The following is a 13,967-nucleotide window of genomic DNA, read 5'->3' as shown; positions in this document are numbered from 1 at the left end:
TCCACCTTCATTTGCTCCTGTGTGCTCTGCTTAAGTCACTAAATGTGTGGTCAATGATTACACTGCAATAAATAACTAATACACTGATGTTTTAAGAGCCATTGAAACAAAAGGAACACAGACAATGGGGAGAAACTCCAGTTGGCTTCCCATCTGCCCACTGTGTTTTGGTGTGCTGGCCTGGCAAGTTTCTGGGTGTGGTCTCACTGAGCCCTTGGCTCAGGCTCACTGCCTCACTGCTGAGAACTCTGGCATCAGGAAGGCATACGAAAGAAGCTTCTTCTAGAAGCTTCAATGGATCCCAGTCATTGCTCCAGCCCTCATAATCCCTAACCAGAACGTGTCATGGTATCATCTGGAATCACAATGAGACAGGAGCATTTACTTACATTTCCATAAACAACACTCACCTCCCCACCCCCCAAAAATGCTGTCAACAAAGCAAGGGCTTGGCTGGCCAAAAGAAGGAGACAGAAAGAATGTCTCAGAGCTCACTCAGGAAACCTCTGTTTTCTGTCCCTTGTTTGTTAGATCTGAAAGATGTTAAGAACAAGTGGTGGGAAGGACAGTGATGGTTTCCGCTGTCTGTTCTGTCCCAGATCTGAAATTCAGCTGAAAGGTTCACTCAGGACCTCAGCTTGTTATGTCAGATGATTGGAACTTCCAAGAAAACCAGGAATCTAGAAAATGAAAAATTGTACTTCTCATGTTTCCTATCACAACCTCTGAACTTGCTGAAATTGTTAGTTAGTCATGATCTGGACTGGGCTGGGTGTTTTCTCAATATTCAATTGCTCTTGTATATAAACCTTTTTCTTATACAGAAAAAATGGTATTTTCACATTTTAATTTTCATTTAGAGCTGCAGGATTTGAGTTTTGTTCCAAGTGAAGGATTTGGAGCTGGAGCTGTGCTTTGGGGATGCTGCAAATGCTCCAAAGGATTCTGCAAGGTGCACACACTAAGCACTCTTACTCGTCTTTTGTCTGGGGCTTCTGGGTAAGAGTATATTTAGGAAGCTCAAGATGAGACTCTGAAAAATCATCATCATCATCATCACAAAAGTGTTCTGAAAAATGATTGATTTTGAGTGCCAGCAAAGGATGGTGACCACCTCAAACATGATCGTTTATTGTCATGTTTATATTTAATATATGAGGGACCTTCAGAAAGTTCATGGGAAAAAGTCCATTACCTTTTAGTTCCATTTTCCACGAGATTTTTGAAGCCCCTTGTATGTAACAGTAATGGATTGGCTATTTACCTTGGACCAAGAAACTGGGTGAATTGATTTCAGACATTCAAGTATTAATCGCTTACTACTAACACCCTCAGCCTTAAGAATAGGGTAAAATAGACTCTCAATCAAGCCAACGGAGACAGACTTGCCGGAAAGGATTTGTGATGAGACGGATACTACGCAGGGATCACCGTGGCATGTGGTAACAGCTGTGGCCCAGGTCACCGATGTCCCGACTTCCCCGAGACTGTTCTTCTTTCTTCGAGAATTAAGAATCGCTCTTTTCACTTTCATGAGAACCTCAGTTTGGAAGATAAATTACACAACCCGCATCAGTACATCAGAGAAGCCCCAACTCTTTCCCCCCACAATGTCTCGAGACAGATTTACTAATTCTTTTTTTTTTTTTCATAGTGCCAGATATTTATGATTTACTAATTCTTAAACAGGACAAAGGCGAAGATGCATCGTGCAGATGCGTGAGACCCTCATCACAAGGCCATAATGTCACCTGCAGAGAAACAGAAACTCGGTCCCTTATAAAGGACAAGTGCAAGGGAAATTGTCACCAAAGCACAGTAGAGCAGACCAATGCATCACAGTGGAAGAAGCCCCCAAATGTCATGTGTGTAAAATGAAGTCACAGGTTCTGCTTCTGTCTACTCGGGGTTGTTTGGCATCTGTGTATCACCTAGTGATACTTTCAGTGATATTCTGGGGACGCCCTCTATCATAAATTACTGGTGCTCTGGTCGCTGAGACAAAGTGGGTGCATAAGCAAATATGGTGAAGAAAGCTGATGGTGCCCGGCTGTCAAAAGATATAGCATCTGGGGTCTTAAAGGCTTGAAGACAAACAAGCGGGCATCTAGCTGAGAAGCAACAAAGCCCACATGGAAGAAGCACACCAGCCTGTGTGATCACAAGGTGTCGATAGGATCGGATAGCAGGCATCAAAGACCCAGAACAAAAAAATCATATCAATATGAATGAGGGGAGGGTGGAGTGGAGACCCAAAGCCTGTCTGTAGACAATTGGACATCCCTTTCAGAAGGGTCACAAGGAAGAGACGAGCCAGTCGGAGTGCAGTATAGCACCAATGAAACATACAACTTTCCTCTAGTTCTTTAATGCTTCCTCCCCCTCCCTCTAATATGACCCCAATTCTACCTTACAAATCAGCCAGACCAAAGCATGTACATAGGTACAGATAAGAGTTGGAAACACAGGGAATCTAGGACAGATAAACCCCTCAGGACCAATAAAAAGAATAGCGATACCATGAGGGTAAGGGGAACATGGGGAAAGAAAGGGGAAACTGATCACAATGATCTACATGTAATCCCTCCTAGGGGGATGAACAACAGAAAAGTGGGTAAAGGGAGACAGCGGTCAGTGTGAGACATGAAAAAAAATTTAACTAAATTATCAAGGGTTCATTGGGGCGGAGGGATAAGCTGATACCAAGGATGAGCTGATACAAGTAGAAAGAAAATGTTTTGAAAATGATGGCACCATATGTACAAATGTGCTGGATACAATGGATGGGTATATGGATTGTGATAAGAGCTGTATTTTTAAAAATAAAATGATTTTTTAAAAAGTTACTGGTGCTCTTCTAATTCTCTTGACCAATATGTGCAACTAGGCATGTTTTCACCCAGGTCAGAGGAAAACACATCTTCAATTGACTCATTTCTTCTAGCTGAGAATTTCCCAGTTGCCATGGGTAACCTTCATCCATTGGAAAGCATACATGCTCTCCTATATGGAGATGATGACTATCATGAGCTTTTTGAGGAGGGAACTACCACCCACACCGAACTTTCTTTAGCTTTCTCTCCCTCCAAGGAATAATTGTGAATCAGAGAACAGCTAGACGGAAACTGGAGCTCTGATCGCCTATAAATCACTCTTGTCATCATTTCCCCAAACTGCGGTTGATTTATGATATGCCATAAGGCCTCACTACCATGGCCACGCCATTCTTGTGATATGAAATCACATGTACACACCACCAGGGGACTAGTTAAAGAATATACAGAGTGAGAAAGAAAAACAAAACAGAATCAAAATTGGAGAACACCGAGGCACGCATGGGACGCGAAACCACCAGTGGGGAGTCTGGAGGATACTGGAAATTGCTGGTCCATTTGGAGAGCGAGCGCCACCGTCATCTGGTCCACACTGGATTGTCCATGCTCATGGAGAAAGGGGGCGGGAGGGCAACTGCCAACACTGAAGTAATCTAATGCTTGTCTAGATACAGCAATGCTCCCATGACCTCACCATCAGGCCCTTTGTCTTGGCTATTCTTAAGCAGAGAAATGGCCCAGATTAGCTCCATCAAAGTTTCCCAATCTTCTAGGGGTAGCACGTCCTAGCAAAATGGCAAGAGCAGGGCCAAGGGAAGGAAGAGACTAGAAGGAATGGCATGGACCAATGGTTCTTTTCCAACCATTTCTAAGTTAGCAACTGGTGATGTAGGGAGAAATTTGGGGAATGGTCCCCAAGTCTGCTCCTACCCAGACTGGAAATTAGAGAGCCTGAATTCAACTCCCAGTGTCCATTGGCAACATCTTGGGAATGTCCTTCCTCTGGTGAGTCAATGTTTAGACTTGTTCTCAGGAAACTGTCCCATATTGCAAGATCTCCAAGTCCCATGTAGTCCAGAAATCTGTCTGAGATTATTTTTTAAAGTATTTCAACCCAGAGAGACAGTCGATGATGCAATGCTAAGGGAAGCTCGGGTGAAGTCTAATTGTTCCCCTTTAGAGCTGCCATGAGTTTTCCTCTCCCTCCACGGCCCGTCCAGAATCAGCGGAAGCCCGTCAAAACAGCTTGGGGAATGGACGGAGACAGTGAGAGGCAGGGATCTCGACAATGCTCGTCTTTGCCAGGGCCGTCTCCTCCCTTCCAGCAGCCTGTCTTTTCTAATTGTAAATTATTCCACTGGTAATGGTTATTGAGAGATGATTCCACGCATGTTGGTCCGCTCCCTTCCATGTTCTGCCACTTAATTTGTTTTGTTTTGCCTAGTTACTTGTCATCACTTTGGGGATTGGGCACACGCTCTGGGTTCAAGTCCTAACTCTGTCTCTTATAAACTGGAAGACCTTGATAAACGGAAGCTTTCTAGGTCTCAGTTCTTCTTTTTCTTCTTTTTAAAAAATCATTTTATTGGGGGCTCATACAACTCTTATCACAGTCCATCCATCCATCCATTGTGTCAAGCACATTTGTAGATTTTTTGCCATTGGAATTCTCAAAACATTTTCTTTCTACTTGAGCCCTTGGTATCAGCTCCTCATTTTTTCTCCTTCCCTCCCCCACGCTCCCTTCCTCATGAACCCTTGGTAATTTATAAACTATTATTATTTTTTCATGTCTTACACTGTCCTATGTCTCCCTTCACCCACTTTTTTGTTGTCCGTCCCCGGAGGGGGTTACATGTAGATCATTGTGATTAGTTCCCCTTTTCTCCCCCCACCTTTCCCTTACCCTCCTTGTGTCTCTACTCTCATTATTGGTCCTCAGGGGTTTATCTGTCCAGGATTCCATGTGCTTCCACCTCTGATCTGTACCAGCGCACATCCTCTGGTCTAGCCGGATTTGTAAGGTAGAATTGGGATCATGATAGTAAGGAGGAGACAGCATTAAAGAACTAGAGGAAAATTGTATGTATGACCCTTGAGGGGTTGCGACCCCCAGGTGGAGGACCGCTGCTCTGTAGGGTTCCTGTGAGTTGGAGGTTACTGGAGGGCAGAGGGTGGAGCCCCTCCTGATCTGCATCAAGTAGTTGTATGCATTGGGTAATTACATCCATCAGATAATTGTTGGTAATATAGACCTTCCAATATTTCTTTTGAGTCGTCTCTGACTTTATGTGGGAAAAAAGTAAACAAGGAACTCGGGCTGGCCATTCCAGACCTCGAATTCTGGCGCTTTCAGGGCTCATTCTGCTTCAGTTGTGTGCGCCAAATCTTGAGTGATCAAAGCTCTTCTCTCTGGCTGACCCAGAGCAATTCTTTTGGAGACAAACAAACAACAAAAAAGGATAAAGAATATGCAGCCCATCTAGGGAGCTGCTGAAAGGAAAGGAAACCCAGTCGCTCTCTCCTCAAAGAAGATATTTGGACCCGTAGACCCGGCAGCCTGTCTCTGATGCACGTGTCATACAGTTTAGATGGAGGGGCCATTTCAATTTGCTGAGATGCCATTGGTCTCCTTAGCAGCCAAACGGAGCTGCCCATTCTATTCCCACCCAATCTGCCTGGAGCATGTGGTATATTCATAGCAACCATAGACCCCTGGAAAAAGGGCTTTTTGGCCTAGAGAGATTGGCTCAGCCAGAAGGACTCTTGGATCTTCAGGGGGGGTAACCCCCGGCCTTGTAACTTCTCACTTCCATCTTCAGACCAGACATCAACTTGCTAACTGCAAGGTCATGGTTCAACCCCCCCAGCTGCATCGCAGGAGAAAGATGAGGCTATCTGTTCGCAGATGTCTGGAAACCCCGTGCAAACTCACTATGAGTCTGGACCTACTCTGTGGCAGTGAGTTTGGATTTCTGCCCCCTAGACAAGAAATCCCCAGAGCACAGGGTCCAGGGAGTCTCTCACTTTGAATCTCTCCCATTTAGCCCAGGTAAGAGTTTGCTAAATGGATGGATTCGTGGATGGAAGGAGCCTGCAGGAAGATTCCCAAAGACATTGACGTTTTGTGCTAACTTTGCCACCAACTCGCTGGGTGACAGAGAGCAATGTGCTTGCTCTCTGGGCTGTCCTTCTTTCAAAAGGAAGGTGAGAAAAAGAAGCATTTAATGCTCAGAAATGTCGCCCATCTCCTCCTGTGGAGGCAGCCTTGAGGGATGGCCAAGACCACAGATGGGTTAGTGACCCAAACCACCGCCACAATCAGAGAGGGAGAAATGCAGAAGCCAAAATTCAGTGGATAGGGAGCCAAGAGGCAAGATGTTGACAGTGAGTCATGACAATGCAAGCCATCACTCAGGATTGCAAAGGTTGTAGGTTCACACAGGCCAATGTCTCCACCCCGGATCAGGCATATCTTCTCTCTGTGGACATCGCACACCTGCCTGATTCCTTTCTGGGCTGTTCAGCTCACTACATGCTACAACAGTCTAGGCCAGCGGTTCTCAACCTGTGGGTCGCGCCCCCTTTGGGGGTCAAATGACCCTTTAACAGGGGTTGCCTAAGACCATCGGAAAGCACATATTTCCGATGGTCTTAGGAACCCAAGACACCGCTCCTCTATCTGTCTCCAGGCGGGTCCGCCCACATACAGATACACCCACAGATGAGTACCCGGCATGAAGACTATTACCCATGCTACACCATGCTTCCAGACAAAATTTCATTGATTTGTCATTAGCAATAAATATTTCACAATATATAATTACATATTGTTTTCGTAATGAATCATGATGCTTTCACGATGTTCAATTTGTATCAATGAAAATACATCCTGCCTGTCTATCTGGAGAATGAACCTGGATGGTTCTGCCTACCAAAAAAAAAGAAAGAAAGAAAATGCATCCTGCATAGCAGCTATTTACATGATGATTCAAAACAGTAGCAAAATGACAGTGATGAAGTGCCAATGAAAATAATGTTATGGTTGGGGGGGTCAGCACCACATGAGGATCTGTAGTAAAGGGTTGCGGAATTAGGAAGGTTGAGAACCACTGGTCAAGGCTAATGGCCAGAACCCTGAGGAGGAATGATGTTTAAATTGTAGTGCAACTCTACATGACTTGGAGCGTGCCTTGTTTTAGGGGGAGGGGTGGGCAATCAGCTCTGATCCTAAGTGTCGGGGTAGGGCTCAATGGTCAGGTTGCATGAGTTCTTCTCTTGAGTATACCACCCGCTAACTAGGTAGTTTTGTGTGCGATTCTGAATCTCTCTCAGACCCAGTTTTCTCACCCGCAAGTTGGAAGGTTTTACCACCAACCTGTAGCATAATTAATGAGGCTTAAATGAAGCCGAGTGTTAACAGCTTAGCAAAACCAACGGGCACAAAGGCATAGAAAACAATTATTGAACACTTGCTACATCTAGTAGCACACCAACCACCATCCACAGGACCTTCATTCCCTTCTTTTTAGTAGAGAGACTGTTAGAGCAGACACCAAAGCATGTGCTTGCAGCCATCAAATGCACTGACATCATGGGAAAGGTGGAGATCGGAGTCAGGGCAATTGATTTCAAGTCTCAGGTCTGTCACTTCCACTAGCTAGGTTGCCTTGGCTAAGCCACCTGTCTATGAATGAGGCATTGTTAACATTCAACCAGTTGTCATCAGTCAGCTCTGACTTGTGGTGACCCCATGCATGTCACAGTAGAACGGCACTCTACATGGTGTTTAGTGACTGGCTTGTCAGAAGTAGATCATCAAGACTTTCTTCCGAGGTGCCTCTATGTGGACTCGAACTTCCAACCTCTTGGTTCACAGCCAATCTTGTTAACCATTTGCACCACCCAGGGACTCAACATTTCTCTCCTTTTAATAAACATAAATAGGTCTATTGCTTCTCACTGCCACTGAGTCCATTCCGACTCATAGCCACCCCATAGGATAGGGTAGAACTGCCCCTCTGGGTTTCTGACACTGTGTCTCTTTGTGGAAGTGGAAAGCCACATTTTTCTCGCAAGGAGCTGCTGGTGGTTCTGAAGTGCTGACCTTTCAGCTCCACGCATAACCCCTATCTCACCAACAGATCAATCCTTTGAAATTCCCCAAGAGAACTAATTGTTTGAATAGCATTAAATCTAAGCTGTGGGATTTTCAAAAATTAAGTCCCTGCATTGTTTTCAGGTACACTTGAACTTTTCCCTGGAACAATTTGATATGTCCCTCCAATACACTTGTGCGTACACAAGTTGAAATAATTTTCTACAAGGTCTCTAGGTTTTCTCTTAATGTCCAGCCCAGGAATGTTGCCCTCTTCCCAAAATTCCAAACACCAAGCTCCTTGCCAATGAGTCGATTCGGACTCATAGGGATCCCATGAGATAGAATAGAACTTCCCCTGTGGGTTTTGGAGACCGTAACTCTTTCTGGGAGTAGAAAGCCCCGTCTTGCTCACTCTGAGGGGTTGTTGGTTTTGAACTGCTGACCTTATGGTGGTTAGTGACCCAACGGATAATCCACTCTGCCACCAGAGCTCATGAAAGTCAACCCGTAGCAGTAACTACAGCCATTTATGCATGTGTCAAAAAAAAAAAAAAAAAAGGCACTTGCATGGAGGGTCACCCTGGTATACTAGTTGTGAAGCAGACTAAAATCATGGAGGGTCAGCACCAGTATGCATTATCTTAAAATACTTGCGCACACACTGAGCTACGGGTGCATTCTTATGATCCACCCTGCAAAGGATTGAAAAATCATTAAGCCCACAAAGACCCCATGCGTCCATAAAGTCTGTACTACTTCCCCCACTTCTCTCTCCATGCATTTGTAGCTCCGTCTTTGCTTCTGATGGGCCATGTCTCATACCACTGCCTGGTCTCAATCTGGGTGAGAAAAAGAGGCTTAGAAGCAACTGAACAATAGGATTCCCAGGCTGGCTGCCTTCCTACCTCCGGTGCCCCTCGGGCTGCATCTCTGCCCCACATTTCCTTGGCTCCCTCTTGCAAAGGCAGCAAACAGAAACAATAGCTGTCGGTGCTGTCCAAGCTGTGTGTTTCTGAGAGGCAGCTGAATCACCACTTACTGCGGTTGTGTATCTGAGTCTCCTTGGCTGCCTTCCACCTGCCTTTGAACATGAAAGGCCGCAGGAGCAGGTCTGGATGCAAGTCTCCTCTTCCCAGCTCTACTCATCTTCCCGCCCCACTCCGTGGGCCTCCCAGGAAGGTCCTGCCACCTTCCCCAGTCCTGCCCCCTTTCTGCAAAGTGTCTGGAAAGAAAGGCCATTGTTCTCTTGTGTGGGGATCTCTCGGAAAGGAGAGAGAGTGCAGACAGCAACACTTGGCAAGTCTGTGGCTTGGGGAGCGGAAGATAAAGATAGAGACCTGAAACAATTTTTAGTTTCATTTTGGTACATGACATGGCTATTGTAATAAGAACACAAAGCATCAAACTCTGAGGGGCTTCCATCTACCCAGTATGCCACATCCCCCTTCCCATCCCATCACACACACACACACACACACACAGTGGCTATGCTTCTGGCTGCTTGCAGACAAGTTTCCTGTAAGGAAAGCCCCATCTACTGAGGTGTCTTGCCAATGGTCAGAGCAAACTGGGAAACAGCTTAAGGAATCGAAAAATGCTGGTCTGTGAGGAGGGCCAGTTCTTCTGCATGTTGGTGGGGATATTTATGTGACCTTGGGGATGGGGATGGGGATGGCACAGGCGAGATGTCTGATAGGAAGGTGGCTGGTCAAAGAAGGAGGAGACTCTCTGCTCAGTGAAGAGCGACAGTCTCAGAAGCCTGGCAGAGGGTCACTGAGAGTCGGACTGGACTGGGTGGCAGGGGAGGTGGAGGTGAGAAGTTAGGCGAATCTGATACCAGGTTGTCATGACTTACTTTAAAGATTCAACTACTGTTTGGAGAACAGATGGCACAGCTGAGCCCAAATGAGCCCAGTGAAGGCAGCATTCTCTGAGAGACTATTTGCTGCTTTCACTGGTGAGCTGAACCAACAGGAGCCCCCGGTGGTGAGTGGGTTATGCATTGGGCTGCCAACCGCAAGGTCAGCAGTTCAAAACCACCAGCATCTCTGTGAGAGGTGGGGGAGACTTTCTACTCCCTTAGAGGTACAATCCCGGAAACCTCCAGGGGCCGTTCTATCCTATCCTATAAGCTTACTAGGAGTCGAAATCGACTCCATGGTAGGGAGTGAGAAACCTACATGGGCACTTCCACTCCGCCCTCGAGCCTGCTATTAGCCCAATCCACTTGATGGCAATGAGGGGTTTGTTGGTTTTTAGTGGAGAGGCTAGAAGGGTAGGTTGACAATCCATAAACTCAGCCCGTGAGCCAGCCTTCAGGGTTGAATCTGTAAAAGGAGCTGCTGTACCTGTCTCACGGAGTCTGTGAAGAAAGTGATGAGGTCCTTTAAGGAAACACTGCCCATTTACAGGTGGGCTAGGTTTCCTAATTGCCTGTAGGTCGACATGGAATTTGCAGTTGAATCGGCTCAAGTGCATATCGTTCTTCCTTTCATGGATGAAAAGGCTAAAAAGCACTTCCAGGGCTTTACAGTGACGGTGATGGTAGTGAAGAACTGGCTGTGAGCAGAGGTTGGTGCCATCATTTCAAAGTGAGGGCAGATTTACATAACATGAAAGGGTAAGTGGGGCTTGCCCCAAACCCACAGCTGCTTGTACTGAGTATTACCGTCGTCCAAATGAAACACAAGCAAACAATTCCTCTCACTCTAATGCATGGCGAGCCTGTGTGTGTCAGAGTAGAATTGTGCTCCAGAGGGTTTTAGTGGATGACTTGTGGGAAGTAAATTGCCAGACCTTTCTTCCTGGGCACCGCTGGGTGGACATGAACCTGCAACCTTTCTGTCTGCTGTCCAGTGGACTATTTGTTCATACCGCCAGGGACTCTACCTTCGAGGCAGTGTGCTTTTATTTGCCTCTTTTTGTTTCTGTGAACTCCAGAATCTTGTTGGTGATAGAAAAAGTTCGCCAAGTAGGAATGTGTGCTTAGAAAAATCCTTTGAGACGTCCTTGTGAGCTTGAGAATGGGTTGTTTTTGGTGTTGTGAGATGCCAGCCAGTTGGTTGTGACTTACAATGAAACCCTGCCCGGTCCTGTGCCAGCTTCACAGTTGTTCTCATGAGTGAGCCCCTGGTTTCAGCCACGGGGTCCATCCAACTTGTCGAAGGTCTTCCTCTTTATTCCCACCCCTTTATTCTTCCAAATATGAGCGTCTTTTTGAGGGCCCAGTCTCTCCTGACAATATGTCCAAGAAAAGTTAGATTAACTATGTCATTCTTGCTATGAAGGAGCTGTGGTAGTTACGTGATCTGTTGTCAATCTGAAACTGAAGAGTGAAGGGGTGGAGCTTAGCCTGTCAATCAGGTCGCATCTTGATGCCCTCATTTGGAGGCACTAAGGAGATAGATAGCTCACTGGAGGCGGGACACACACTCACTCCCTGAGAGACATTCCTGCTGAGAAGACACATGGAGCTACACTGGAGCCATGGAGCTGAAGCCCTGGAGACCCCTGCCAGCGCTGAGATGCTTCCAATACCACTGGATCCATAAGATGTTCCGCCCACTGGCCTGTGACCTTCCTGCGTTTGGAGTCATTGCATGTGTTGCTTGAGTCTGAAGAGGAATTTATAGATTGGCATTGGACATATGGGCTCATACTGGACTTAAGGACTTGATCTGGACTGGGCTGGGATATTTTCGCAATATACAATGGCTCTTTGATATAAAACTCTTTCTTACGCACATATGAGTGTCTGTGAATTTTGTTTCTTTAATCTACTCAGGCTAACACAGGAGCATTCTGCTTGTACTTCTTCCAAGACAGATTTGTTTGTTCTTTTGTCAGTCCCTGGTACTTTCAATCTTATTTACCAGCACCATCACTTAAATGCATATATTCTTCTTTGGTCTTCCTTATTTGATGCCCAAATTTCACAAGTATATGAGGTAATTGAAAATACTATGGCTTAGGTCAGGTTCACTTTAGTCTTCAAAGTAACATCCTGGCTTTCCAGCACTTGAAAGAGATCTTGTGCAGTGGATTTACCCAATGACATGTGCCGTTTTGAGCTCTTGACTGCTATTTCCATGAGCATTGATTCTGGATCCAAGAAAGACAAAATCCTTGACAACTTCAACCTTTCCTCCATTGGTACAGTGGTGAAGATTTGGGCTTTCTTTATCCTGATTTGTAATCAATACTGAAGGCTGAAATCCTTGATCTTCATCAGCAAGGGCTTCGAGTCCTCCTTGCTTTCAGCAAGCAAGGTTGTGTCATCTGCATGTTACGGGATCCTAATCAGCCTTCCTCTTATACTGACGACACATTCTTCTTCATCTAGTCCAACTTCTCTGATCATCTACTCAACACACAAATTGAAGGAGTACGGTGAGAAGCTATAACTAACCCTGACACACACCTTTCCCGATTTTCAATCAGGCAGTATTCCCTTGTTCTCTTTGCACAACTGCTTCTTGATCTATGTATAAATTCTATATGTGCACAATTAAATGTTCTGGAATTCCCATTGTTCTTAAAACTGTCTGCTGTTTGATGTGGTCCGCACAGTCGAATGCCATGGCATAGTCAATGCAACACAAGGAAACATCTTTCTGGGGGTCTCTGCTTTCAGCCAAGAGCCATCCATCTGACATCAACAATGATATTCCTTGTCCCATGTCCTCTTTTGAATCTGGCCTAAATCTCTCACTGCAACCTGTCAACGTAATGCTGCAACCATGGTTGGATGATGTTCAGTAAAATTTTACTTGCGTATGATATCAATGATATTGTTCTATAATTTGAACATTTCCTTCTGTGACCTTTCTTTGGATGGGCACAAATATGGATCTTTTCCAGTCATTTGGCCAAGAAACTGGCTCCAAAATTTCCTGTCATAAGGGAGTCTTTCCAGTGCTTCATTAGCGTCTTGAAACATTTTGATTGGTATTCAATCAATTTCTGGAGCCTTGTTTTTGGCTATGTTTTCTGTGCAAATTCAGCTTCTTCACTATGATTGGTTCTTACTTGTATGTGACTTCTTGAAGTGGTTGGATGTTGACCAGTTCTTTTAGGACAGTGATTCTGTGTATTCCTTCCACCTTCTTTTGATGCTCTCTGCCCATAGAATCTCTCAATATTGCAACTCAATTGCATTTTTCAGTTCTTTCAGCTTAAGATATGCTGAGTGTGTTCTTCCATTTTTTATTTTAACTCTAGGTCTTTGCACGTTTTATTGTAATATTTTACATCATCTTCTGAAGCTGCCCTTCGAAATTTTCAGCTCAGCTCTTTTACTTCCTTATTTCTTCCATTTGTACCTCATTCATTACCTAAAAGGACATTTCAAGATCGATTTTGAAGTCCAATGCTCTCTGTGACAAGGTCATATCTATCTGCATACAAGGAAATACAGTGAATCCAACTATGATTCGAATGGATACACCAGCCACTAAAGTTAGTGATGTGGGAATTGGAGAATTCTACTAATGTCTTCAATCTGAAATTGATCAAACATGCTATCAAGATGCACTGATAACTATAACGATTAGATTGCAAATTCAGAAACAAAGAGGAAGGAACGGCAGTTGGAAAATAAGGTCTTGATGATAAACATGAAGCTGGAGCTCGTACGACAGAGTTTTACAAGATGAATGACTTCCTTGTCGCAGATACAGTACCTCTTGCAACAGCACAAAGAGCAACTACACACACGGACTTCTCCAGGTGGAATACACAGAAGTGAAACCGACTACATCCGTAGGCAAGAGACTATGGAGATGCTCAATACCAGCTTCTGAAACCAGCTCTGGGGACACACGGTCAATTGCTCAAATGTAAGTTGAGGGCGAAGTTGAAGAACATTGAAACAAGTCTACAAGAGCCAAGATACAACCTGGAGTCTCTCCCGGCTGACTTTTGAGAACATCTCAAGGACAGATTTGCTGTATAGAACACTAGTGACAGAAAACCTGCTGCACTGTGGGAAGACCTCGAGAGCATCACGCATGAAGACAGCAAAGGGTCATGAA

Source organism: Echinops telfairi, unplaced genomic scaffold (assembly GCF_000313985.2).
Source record: "Echinops telfairi isolate 266 unplaced genomic scaffold, ASM31398v2 ScPeMD7_2291;HRSCAF=2852, whole genome shotgun sequence".
NCBI lineage: Eukaryota > Metazoa > Chordata > Mammalia > Afrosoricida > Tenrecidae > Echinops > Echinops telfairi.
This window is presented reverse-complemented; position numbering follows the sequence as displayed.